This window comes from Zalophus californianus, chromosome 3 (assembly GCF_009762305.2).
Source record: "Zalophus californianus isolate mZalCal1 chromosome 3, mZalCal1.pri.v2, whole genome shotgun sequence".
NCBI lineage: Eukaryota > Metazoa > Chordata > Mammalia > Carnivora > Otariidae > Zalophus > Zalophus californianus.
The window spans coordinates 42,195,713-42,207,688 of record NC_045597.1 but is presented as its reverse complement, the minus strand read 5'-3'; the positions used below and the strand labels follow the sequence as shown (position 1 = coordinate 42,207,688).

Genomic DNA, 11,976 nt, shown 5'->3' with positions numbered 1-11,976 from the left:
CATGGCGTGCATTGTTTCAAAGGTTGGATGAACACCCTTAGAATAAAAAAAAATTCAATGGACTTTATAGATTATTTTTGAAATCCAATGTGGAGAAAATAATTTTAAAGGCAATGTTTAATATTCTATAACCCAACCATTTATTTTGTATACTTATTTGAAAATATGTGTTTTATGTCAAAAAACGCTGAGGGGCGCCTGGGTGGCTCAGTCAGTTAAGTGTCTGCCTTCGGCTCAGGTCATGATCTCAGGGTCTTGGGACCCAGCCCCACATAGCACCTCCAGCTCCCTGCCTCAGCTGGGTTCTGCTTCTCACTCTCCCTTGCCCCCCACACCCCGCTCCCACTTCAGCTCTCTCTCTCTCTCTCACACAAAATCTTTTCTTAAAAGCTGCAATTGTTAAGAGTAAAAAACTTTAAAGATAGGGTTAGGGTACAATGAAGGCAATTCCAAAGCTTAGGATATTTAACAGGTGTTAAATACTACAACTTGAAGGATCGGGTGCAGTGCTCTCTTCAGCAGCACATATACTAAAATTGGAAGGACACAGAGAAGAATAGCATGGCCCCTGCACCAGGATGGCATGCAAATTTGTGAAGGATCATGTACATGGAGGGTATGCTATAGACAAAGGACAGGGGAATTACACAAACTGATTTTGGAGTTAATCTGTTCCCTAGTCTAAGAGCTGGCAAGAGGATGATCTGAGGAATCTATGTGATGTAGATCCTTGAGAAGGGACCCAGTACTCCAACCCTTGGGCTAAATCCCCAGGTTGTAACTAAAAGGGAAGCTAAAAAAAACCAGTCAGCTTTTAGAGGCTAGGGTTGCATACTACCAAGAATAGTGCTTCATTCTGCACATTGTCAGAGAGGAAAGTAACAATGGAGATGGAATTCCTCAGGCAGGTCTCACCCCCTTGGGCAGCCTGCAGAGTCCAGCACACCCTAGTGCAGTAGAGGAGGCTTCTCTAAATCTTTCCATCTCCTCTGGGGGATAAAAATGTGGGTTAGATTAAAAAGAAACCCCCTAAGTACTCTGGAAGAAGGATAAGGCAAAGGTGGAAATTGTGGAGCTGGCTATCTGAGGACATAGCAGGTCCAAGGTATCAATAATGATTGACGTACACAGCTTTGAAGATCCCCCTACTCAGGGGTCAGTATAGACGGAGAATAGTTATGAGGCTTCTTGCTCCTTTCCTCCTTGAATTAAAAAGCATATGTAAGCCCACACACTCCAGGGAGAAATAAAATATAAATGTGAAGGGAGAGAAATCTGAGAGCCTTGATTGAATAAGGAGTTATGACAAAAGTAACTCAGTTCCAAATGGAAGAACATGAGGATAATCTTTCTTTAATGGAGAATAGTAACTATCCTGCAATCAATGAAAACTAGGTCACATCATTTGTACTTAAAGAGATGTAAAGATAGGTCTTTCTCTACACAACTGATCAAAGAAGTGTAAATTTCATGCATATTAAATTTGTAATATGTTGTTAAAAGGTCTGTAAGTGGTTCAATATTCGAGTCAAAACTTCCTCTCCTACATTTAATCGGTATCACCTGAAGGGTTTTTAGTAAAACACAGATTGCTGGACCCCCAGGGTGGAGACTGAGAATTTGCATTTTTAACAAATTTCCAGGTGATGCTGATCCCGCCAGTTTGAACCCTACGTTTGAACAACCATCACCTTTTTGTACATAACCATACTGTATGGCTTTTGCTTTAGTCAAAACCTCCAGTGTTTTTGTAATGTCCACTATTTTCTATGTCCTGTTTAACAATCAAACACAAGAGAAATAAACCAATGTCACTTTTATTTTTGCAGTTGCACTGTTGGGTGGCAGTTAAATTAAATCACAATGTATGGGATGTGCCCAGAAAAATCTCATCTTCTTTTATGGAACTGTGCTTTCCTAAATTTTTCTGGTCATTGCTACTTATCCTTCTTAGGTGGAAGGGTTCATGCAAGATTAGTATTAATGAAAAGTACAATGTGGGTGATTGTGCCATATTTTCTACTAATGTATTTGTTTTAGCAAATAAACAATAACTTTGTTGAAATAGTGCAGAACACAGTTGTGTCTGGGATAGAGAAGAGTATGTTTGGGTATAGGATAATTTACTCTCATGTTAGGTAACAAGGTATAATTGATGCCAAAAAAAGCAGATGTCTGAAAACTATTTGATGGATTGAGAGGTGACATGCTCTTTGAACTATAAATAAGCACTGAAAAAAAGTCTTAATTGTTCCCTTTACCTTCGTATCATAGAAAAGTCAACCATTTTTCCAATAGGCTGAATTATACACATTGTGATAGACACTTGATTCATTTTCAGAGATGGGGACAGAGGATTCCTTGATATACTATTGAAGTAAGAGCAGAGAAACTCCTTCTTGGACTCCTGGGGATTAAAAATCTTGTGTTGTTGGGGCGCCTGGGTGGCTCAGTTGTTAAGTGTCTGCCTTCAGCTTGGGTCGTGATCCCAGGGTCCTGGGATCGAGCCTCACATCGGGCTCCCTACTCTGCGGGGAAGCCTGCTTCTCCCTTTCCTACTCCCCTTGCTTGTGTTCCCTCTCTCACTATGTCTCTCTCTGTCAAATAAATAACATCTTTTAAAAATAATAATAATAAAATAAAATAAATAAAAATCTTGCGTCGTTAACGCCTACTCTGACAATGTGGGTCCAAGTAGTGAATCCACTTGCCTGAACTAAAAATCTTTTAAAATGTGTTAATTTAACAAGCACAAGATTTTCCAGGCATTGTTCTAAGCATGTATGACATATGTTAATCTTTATAACAAGCCAGTGAGATGAGAACACATTGCACAGACATTAAAGTATTTTGTCCAGTATCATACAGCTAGTAAGAGGAGTAATTGAGATTAGAATCTGGCATTTGGGTAGGGATTCTTAATGTTGTCAATAAAATTGAGATTTTCTCTCTTTCAAGAATCTATTACCATACCTACCATGAGACTATTATCAGATGTCTGATCCCCTTAATTAAATAATCATGATGTTTTCTCCTCCTAGATACCTCTGCATAATTGTTTACTCTTCGTGGCCTCTCTCATTTTCCATTTCATTGAATTTTCTAGTTTTCTTCCTAACTTACTCACTTTTCTTATGTCTGACTCATGGGTTCCCCTTTTCTTGCTATTTGATAAATGAACGCATTTTCAAAATTAAGACATCAGCCTTCTATTTTTCCTAGTTTACTTTGGCAATCTCAGCTATTCCCAGGTTCAGCGATTATATTTTCAAGAAATACCAGCATCTCCCATCCCACTGTTCTTTTTTCAGTATGAACCTGTCATTTCACCATCGGGAGGTGGAATTTAATTTCCCAATCTAAGCAGGCTTATAACTGCTTTGACCAACAGAGTATGTGGGAAGAAAGCTATATATCTTCCAAGGCTAGGTCAAAAGAGGCTATCAGCTTTAACTTTGTTCTTTTGGAACATCACTCTGAGCAAAGCTAGTTGACATGTAAGAAGTTCAACTATCCTGAAACTACCACTGGGTTTAATATTTCCAGGTATAATATTTTCAGCCTTTTAGCCATCTCTTTATGCATGAAACAGATGAGCAAACCCATGTTACACCATTCAAATGAACCCAACCACCAATGGAATACCAATGAGTAACAGATAATGAAATGAGAAGCAAAATCTTTCATATTTATCTTAAATAAATTGTTTTCATGTCAAACCCTGCCCATATTTCTGATCTACAAAATCTAAAAATAATGATTTAAGTTTAACCCATTAAATTTGAAGTGGTTTATTGTGCAACAATATTAACTTGAATACCCACGTATTTTTTTTTTTTTCTGGCTTCACATGCCATTTTCTTTTTTTTATTTTATTTTATTATGTTATGTTAGTCACCACATAATACATCACTAGGTTTTGATGTAGTGATCCACGTGTCATTGTTTTCGTATAACACCCAGTGCTCCATGCCGTATGTGCCCTCCTCAAAAAATTAAAAATACCCACGTATTCTAAAACCCCCATTTTACAGCTAAACTTCTAATAATGTTCGTTCCCATCTCATTCTCCTCCTATTATGTTGTTTTTACTTTCAAACCTTGTATTCTAAATAATTACATTAGGCACTGGACACATTAACATCAATAAGATGCAGTCTGTTCCTTCGTGTCTTATTTGGAAAATAAATGTTTTATTTGGAACAAAAGAGCAAATATAACAACATATTGAATTAAGTCAATTTTAAAATTAAGCAAAGGTATTTGGGAAGAAATAGGAATCACAATTAATACTCAGTAGAGTCATGATAGGATTATAAGAACAAGCATCACTGCCCACATACTTGAGTTGGAGAAAATAAACCAACTGCATTAGTGTTGGGTTAGGCATTTTGGAGAAAGGACATTCAAATAACAGAGCTAGCATAAATAACATAAACGTATAGTTTTGTGGCGAAAATTCCAAGTGGTTTGGTGTTAGAGTTATGAGTTATGTTACTCTAATTCCTAAAGATGTCATAATATAAAATGTCATAATATCAAAATGTCATAATATAAAGGTAGAGACAGACAGACAAGAGCATGGACATGATGAATTACTGGACTTCCTTTTATAAATAACTGAGTCTCAGATAAGAGTACAAGAATCACTGAGTACAAGGTCAGTGCTTCTGAAACTATTGGTAATGAAGAATCAGTGTTTTTCCCCCAGTTTGCCATGGACCAATACTTGTATAAAATACAATAGAAGTGAAGTTGCTGGAAAAATGAAACTGAAGTGATACATAAACTATAAGCCCTAAATTTTTATTATTAGAGTCAATGGACATAGGATCACTCTATCAAATTGCTAAAAAATTTCAAATTTTATATCTTCAATTTAAATAATTATTTAATGTAGACACATAACAAACAATTTCTGGACTGGCATTAGTCCATGGCCCATACTTTTGAGTAACACTGCAATAGGAGACCCAAACAGGTGGCTGGTGAGTGACTAGGCTGTTATTGCAATTGTCCAATTGAGAAAGACTAATGTATTACCTTGTCTTATTATAACTAGAAGTGTAAAGGGTAGAAATAATATTAGAATTACTAAAGAGTTAAAATGCCTTTATTTTGGATACTCTCAAGCTAAAATCAAGGATGATCTTTAGCTTTGTGTCTTAGACAACAGAATAAAAGTTACCCCTCTTCCTGATTTTTCTGATGGGGCATATTCAAGGACTTTATAGGGGAAATTTAAGTTTAGAGTTAGGATATGGTAGGGGATAAGAGCAGGGGTTCTGGATTACCAACTGGTTTCATACATGACTCACTGGTCATGTGACCTCAGGCATATAATATAGGCTCTTCCTACTCAGCATTCTATTCTATAAGATGGAAAAAATAACAATTACAAATATTTAATTTTCTACCTGAATGCTTGATAGCTTCACCTGAGTTCTGTCAGGTCAAAATCGAAATAATAAAATGATTCACACACCTCTACAAATTAGGTCTACCTTCTGACAATTATTTTTGGTTATGGCCCCACAATAACCTAAGGAAAAAAACCATTCTCAAAATTTAGTTTATTTTTTTAATATCTGATATTAATTTTTTAATATTGATAAATTTAATATTTAATATTTAATATTTAATATTTTTAAATATTTGATTATAAATGACTAATTCTAGTGATTCTAGTCAAATAAAATTATCCTTTCTATTTCTATTCCTCGAGTCATTGCTCTAATACATATACTCTCACTTGTGTGTTATAAGGTTTCCTAATATATACGCAATATATTCTGTCTCAATCTGTGGACGAAAATAAGCCACAGACCCCACAGCTTTCATAGTGGAGGACCCATAGTGTTTATTGTAGACTCCTGCAGCCTGCTCCACAGAGGACACCATTTGTTTTTTTTTTTTTTTTTTTTTTTTAATTTTTTATTGTTATGTTAATCACCATATATTACATCATTAGTTTTTGGTGCAGTGTTCCATGATTCATTGTTTGTTCATAACACCCAGTGCTCCATGCAGAACGTGCCCTCCTCAATACCCACCATTTGTTTTTGCCACTGAGGTAACCAACAACTGTTGCTGCTACAGACACATGAAGAGGGAGAGCTGCTGTGCACCCCTCAGAAGGAGTACTGTTGCACTATCCGGGATTCACAGCAGCCAGTCTCTCTCCCAACCATGCACATACCCCACACTGAGAACCATGGTTCTATCACTCTGCTCTACAGCTGCTCAGGCACCTCAGCCACTATATGGGGGGCAAGACAGTGTCCTGGACCCTGGAGCTTCTTTCTTTCTGTGAGTACCTGTGCACCAGTTGCCAGGACTGCGGCTGCCTCACAGGCACCATGAATCAGACACAGTGCTCTTACTACTGCTAGTGTGCCCGCAAGCCAGACCTGCTGCCATGGGGCCTCTCTCAGCCACTACATCCCTGTGGGAAAAGAAGAGATCAAGAGGTCCCCACCAGCCTTTGACAGAGAAGACTCTAAAAGCCTTTGCCACCACTACTGATACCCACAGCCTTGGCCACTGAGAATCCCTGCACTCTTCGCTACTGCTGACTTTAGCTAATGGAGCTGCATGACGACTGCACTCCTGGGCCTTTGCTGCAGCTGGAATTGCCACCCCCACTCTGCTGGCACTCTCATCTCACCACGGGTGAAGATCTATCCCCACCAAAACCAGTATGCAAAGTCTAGAAGTGGTAACTGCTCCATCAAATGTGGAGCCATCTTACACAAGACTGTAGGAAACACAAATAATCAGGGAGACAGGACACCACCGAATGAACACAATAATTATCTCTAGGTAATCCCATAGGTAAAGCCTATGTGGCTTATAAGATATCATCAGCCGAACAATTTTTGCATTATGAGAATGCCAAAAGGAGAAAAAGAGGCAGAAAGCCTATTTAAAGAAATAATGGCTGAAAACTACCTAAAGCCGGAGAGAGATATTGACAGGCAGGTACATGGAGTTTATAGGTCTCCATGCAAATTCAACCCCAAAATGACCACACCAAAGCAAAAAAAATCAAAGACAAAGGATTTTGAAAACAAAAAGAGGAAAGAAACTCATACAAGGAAACCCATGAAGGCTGTCAGCAGATTTCTCAGTAGCAACCTTGCAGGTCAGGAAAGAGTGGGCTGATATATTCACAGCACTGAAAGAAAAAACCATCAAACAAGAACACTTTACCCAGTAAAGCTGTCCTTCAGAAATATCGGACAGATAAAAACTTCCCCAAACAAAAGCTGAGGGGAGTTCATCACCCCTAGATCTGCCTTACAAGAAATGCTAAAGGGAGTTCTTTATGCTAAAGTAAAGGATTCTGATTAGTAACATGAAAGAAAACTGAGTTTTATCTAACACCAAAACTTATGTTGTTAAAAATAATGGTATATTTTTAATATCACATTCTTTGGAATCTAAGACAGTTTATGGTATACTTTTTATGATTCTATTGTGAACATGGGACTATTAAGAAAAGCAAGATATTAAATAGTGTTCAAATAAACATTTGTTTTATCAAAATAATATACTTCCATTTGAATAGCTTTATTTAAGTAGACTGATGTTTTTGTGATTACCACTTTATCAATTTTTATATGTTATATATTTATATAATACCTAGTAACTTAAAAAATAAGGTGTTTAGCTCCATGTTATAGCTATAATTTTATCTTCAGTGATTTTTATTTCAAAGTACATACATAATAAGGGGTACTGAGTAACACAAATTATACTGCTGCATTATTTTTTAAATGTCAGCTATGTTATATTTGAGAAGTCACCTGCCTCTATGGTGTTTCCTTTTAACCATGACCCTCCCTTTTTTTACTTGTCATACATTCATAGCATTAAGGTAATAGATGAGTGAGACAGAACCATTCAACCTGTATTTCATTATAATGGGCATCAGGTAAGAGTTATTAACCGTCCAAGGCTTTAAAACCATTTTCACAAAATTGTATCAATCATTGTCAAAAGTAAATACATTGAAATAACAAGTGAGAAGCTTGCTATAGTATATTCAAGAGACTTCAATAGTGTTTCTCTTTGGTTTCAGAATATTATATTCCATAGTTTATCTTAAATTATTTGAAAAATCTTTTTTCCAAATTGATATTGTCTAACCTGCATGCATAAAATTAAATTAGGACAAAACACAAAACAAAGTTATTTCTTTAATTACTAAACAAATTCACTATTTAATAATCAAAGTCAGATACTCTGGGGCAGGAATTGCACAGTGTTAATTCACGCTTAGGTGCATTGATGGCTCAGAGCCATCATGCTTAGCAACACACTAGGTGTGAAATATTACAACACAATTCACAACCTGTCATGTCTTATGGCTTAATTAGGAATGTTTATGATCTTGTTATTCATACCCTATCTGTAATAGACAACTGAAAAAAAGAGACAAGGGACCATTATATGCAGAATAGTGTCATCATCATCTCATAAACTGAAAGCTCAAACTGTGGCTTAATTCAGTCTGGAATGGTAACTAAAGAAATAATGAAAATAAGTATCATAGGAGAGTAGCACAGCACAAATATTGTACCCAGGAAAAGAACTGTGAAACGACATATGTATGCATTATTTGATCTCATTATTGGACACTTGAATATTTGGGGATATTTACTTAGTTTAGAAAGACATAAAGTGTTAATCATCCAAGAAAACTATATATATATATATATAGAGAGAGAGAGAGAGAGAAAAGGAGGAAACTGAATTAAGCCATCAACACAATAGAGGATTTTTGACTTAATGCCTGAACTTAAAAAAGATTTTATTTTATTCTCTGATGATAAAACTTCCAATATTTTCAGTATTTCTTATAGCTAAATGACTACTTAGTGATTCCACAATTGTTGGATTCTGTGTTTTTATTTGCATATCTATGTGGTAGTAGATAGATATTTAATAATTCACATCAATTAAGAAATATATTAGAGGAAAGTTCATTTTAAGACTGTTAATGTAGGGGCACCTGGGTGGCTCAGTCATTAAGCATCTGCCTTCTGCTCAGGTCATGATCCCAGGGTCCTGGGATTGAGCCCCTCATCGGGGTCCCTGCTCAGCGTGAAGCCTGCTTCTCCCTCTCCCACTCCCCCTGCTTGTGTTCCTTCTCTTGCTGTCTCTCTCTCTCTCTGTGTCAAATAAATAAGTAAAATCTTTTAAAAAAACAAAAAAAAAAGAGTGTAAAAAGCACTTACAGAATGATCTGAGAATTATGATAGATCAAGAAAGATCTTGGGCATGAAGGTTAGTAAAATAGGATTAAACAATCTATAGAAAAGAATCAGACCTGATCACATATAAATGTCCTAATTTTACCTATAATATCTACTGTAGTTTTAACTTTTTTTCATGTACTCAGGGCAAACTGATCTTTATATTTGTGTGTTTGTATTGGTCAAAATGTGAGTATCTACTACAGGCTGCTGTGCAGACTAGTTGAAATCACTACTAAAAAAGTTTCTTGTGATTTTGTATGAACCTCCATTTCATCCATTAGCTCAAGAGTTCAATTGTTTTTTCCTAGCCAAGAAGAGTCAAATATTATTTATTATTGTAGCTGAACATGATTTAAAACCAGATTGCTCTGAAATCTTTTGTGAAAGTAGGAAAGGCAACATTTGCTCAGCACTTTCTACTCAATCTGCATTGAATTTCCTTAAAACATTTAGAAAATGATTGCATTGATTTTTAACAACAACAAAGAAACTGTTAGCAAGAAACTGATTGTTTCATAAATATATTCAAATAAACTGGTATTCACTGAAACATTTAGTTCTAAAGCTGACTGACTTGATTTAGCTGTTAACCATTACTCATCCATCCATTCATTCAACAAATATTTACTGAGCACCTTGTAAGAGGCAGCACTGTAATGCACTCCTTGTATAGTGGTGAATAAAACTGCCATTCTCCCTTATATTGAACAAAATTTCACCCCCATAGGTTTTTAGCCCACTTCTTTCCAATATTAAAAATGAGGGTTTTCTCATTTTTTAATACTGAAACTATTTCATATCATCTGTGGAGTGATGTAGGTATGCTTTGTATCTCAATGAATTTAATCTCTAATTGTATTTCATCATAAGCCATATGGGTGAACCATTTTCACATAGAAAAATAAGAATAAAAAGAAAGAAAAAGAAGATTGATGGACATATTTTCTCTAAACTTTATATCAATATTTCCTTTTGTTGGGTTAAACAGTGTTAAAGCAATTATCCAGGAAATTTGGGCAAAAAAATAATAATAATAACCATTCTTCTATATGTGAAAAAGTGAGAATAGTTAAAACATTAAAACATCTTTGAATGAATCAATGAAAATATTCCTCTCTATTGATAAAACATATTTGGTAATTTTTCAACCTTTTACATTACTGCACTGGCAAATTGCATCATGTGTTAAGTGATAAAACAAAGGACATAGGTAGTATTGATAGAAACACACTGCACAAGAAGAAACTGCATTTTTGCCTTCAGTAATTCAATTATTTTTAAACGTCAAGGACAACTAATGGCAGAGTACAGGTGATTTTGGTTATTTTAAAGATAAAGATATATATAATTGTTTTAAGGTAAAGACAAAGATATTAATTACAACTAGTGTCAAAGGGATAAAAGAGCAGTACCCCCAATTCTTCATTGCATCATCAGCTTATCTGTAGGCATCAATAAGATCATCCAGAAATTGATCTCTCAAATTAATAATATATAAGACATGCCTCTTAACAACCTCTTGTCACATTAAACTCAATGAGTCAATTACAGCATAATGTGATCTGATTATAGTCAGTTCCTATTGATTTAAAAATGCATTTAAATGGATTTGAAATAAAATTAAAGTGGTTTCATAGTTGGAACATCATGTTTTGTTTTTTTGTTTCTTTTCCATAATCATGTTTTCTTTTTTGCATTTCTAAATTCTCTCATATCATTATTAAAGTAATATAAATTTTCATGATTTAGTGTTTGTGGGGAATAATAAAATAGAGGATTCAAATTATTATTTTATGAATTTATTTAAGACTGGCAATCAATCCTGAAGTAATTTATATTACTTCAAAATTCTCCCTAATACAGGTTTATTTTAGTACTTTTTTAAAAAGTTTAATCTGAATCCTTAATTTACTTTATTTACAAGTTCCACTATACTATACTGTTATAAGTGCCTTTTAAAACTGCTGTTTTGTATAGGGAGAATTCATATAATCATCCTTCCAATACATACCTTTAAATATTAATTTGTTAGTCTTATATGAAGAAAAGTAATTCACATATCAATATAAAAAGATCATGATTATTTTATAAGAAATATTTTACATTGCAAACTTTATTTCAATAAATATTATTACTGTACCACAAATTTTTTATCTTCATATTTAGAGGCCAATTGAAACAACAGACACAGGAATTTTTAGCACAGTATGAAGAGAATTAATTATGCATCTCCAATTAAGGCCAATTAGAGTTGTACTTCCACTCCCTTGCACACCATGCAAAAACTCTACCCAAAGTGTCTAATAAACATAGAAAGTTCATTAACATTAAGTTTGGCTTCCATGTCTATTATCATCTCCTGTGGTGTTGTGTAGATTACTAAAACGTAGTGGAAATTTATCTATTAGAGATGTATAACATCTAATACCATCATTTATAGGGACTGTACATATGAAACTATTCATGAACACCTTAACGTTAGTAATATTTTTAGGATTTTGCAAAAAATTTCAGGAAGTTTTGGATTGAATGGTTTGAGAAAAGAGAATTTTAAAAATCCATTACCCTAAAAGGTTTAATTCAGGAAGTAATTACTATGCAGTACTAAAATGAGTCTTAAAAGCTCTCCATAGTTCTTTGAAGAATTACAAATTGTGTTTCTTTTGGCAAATATTATTTGTACAGAGATAGAATATCTTATTACTTCACATTT

At 34.8% G+C, this 11,976-nt stretch overlaps 1 non-coding gene across 1 annotated transcript; it reads left to right on the top strand.

Annotated features, from left to right (window-relative positions):
• Window positions 1-506: 506 nt before the first annotated feature.
• Window positions 507-613, top strand: LOC113921112. Its single transcript, XR_003519519.1, has one exon. It is a non-coding gene; the product is annotated as a U6 spliceosomal RNA (small nuclear RNA).
• Window positions 614-11,976: the final 11,363 nt, after the last annotated feature.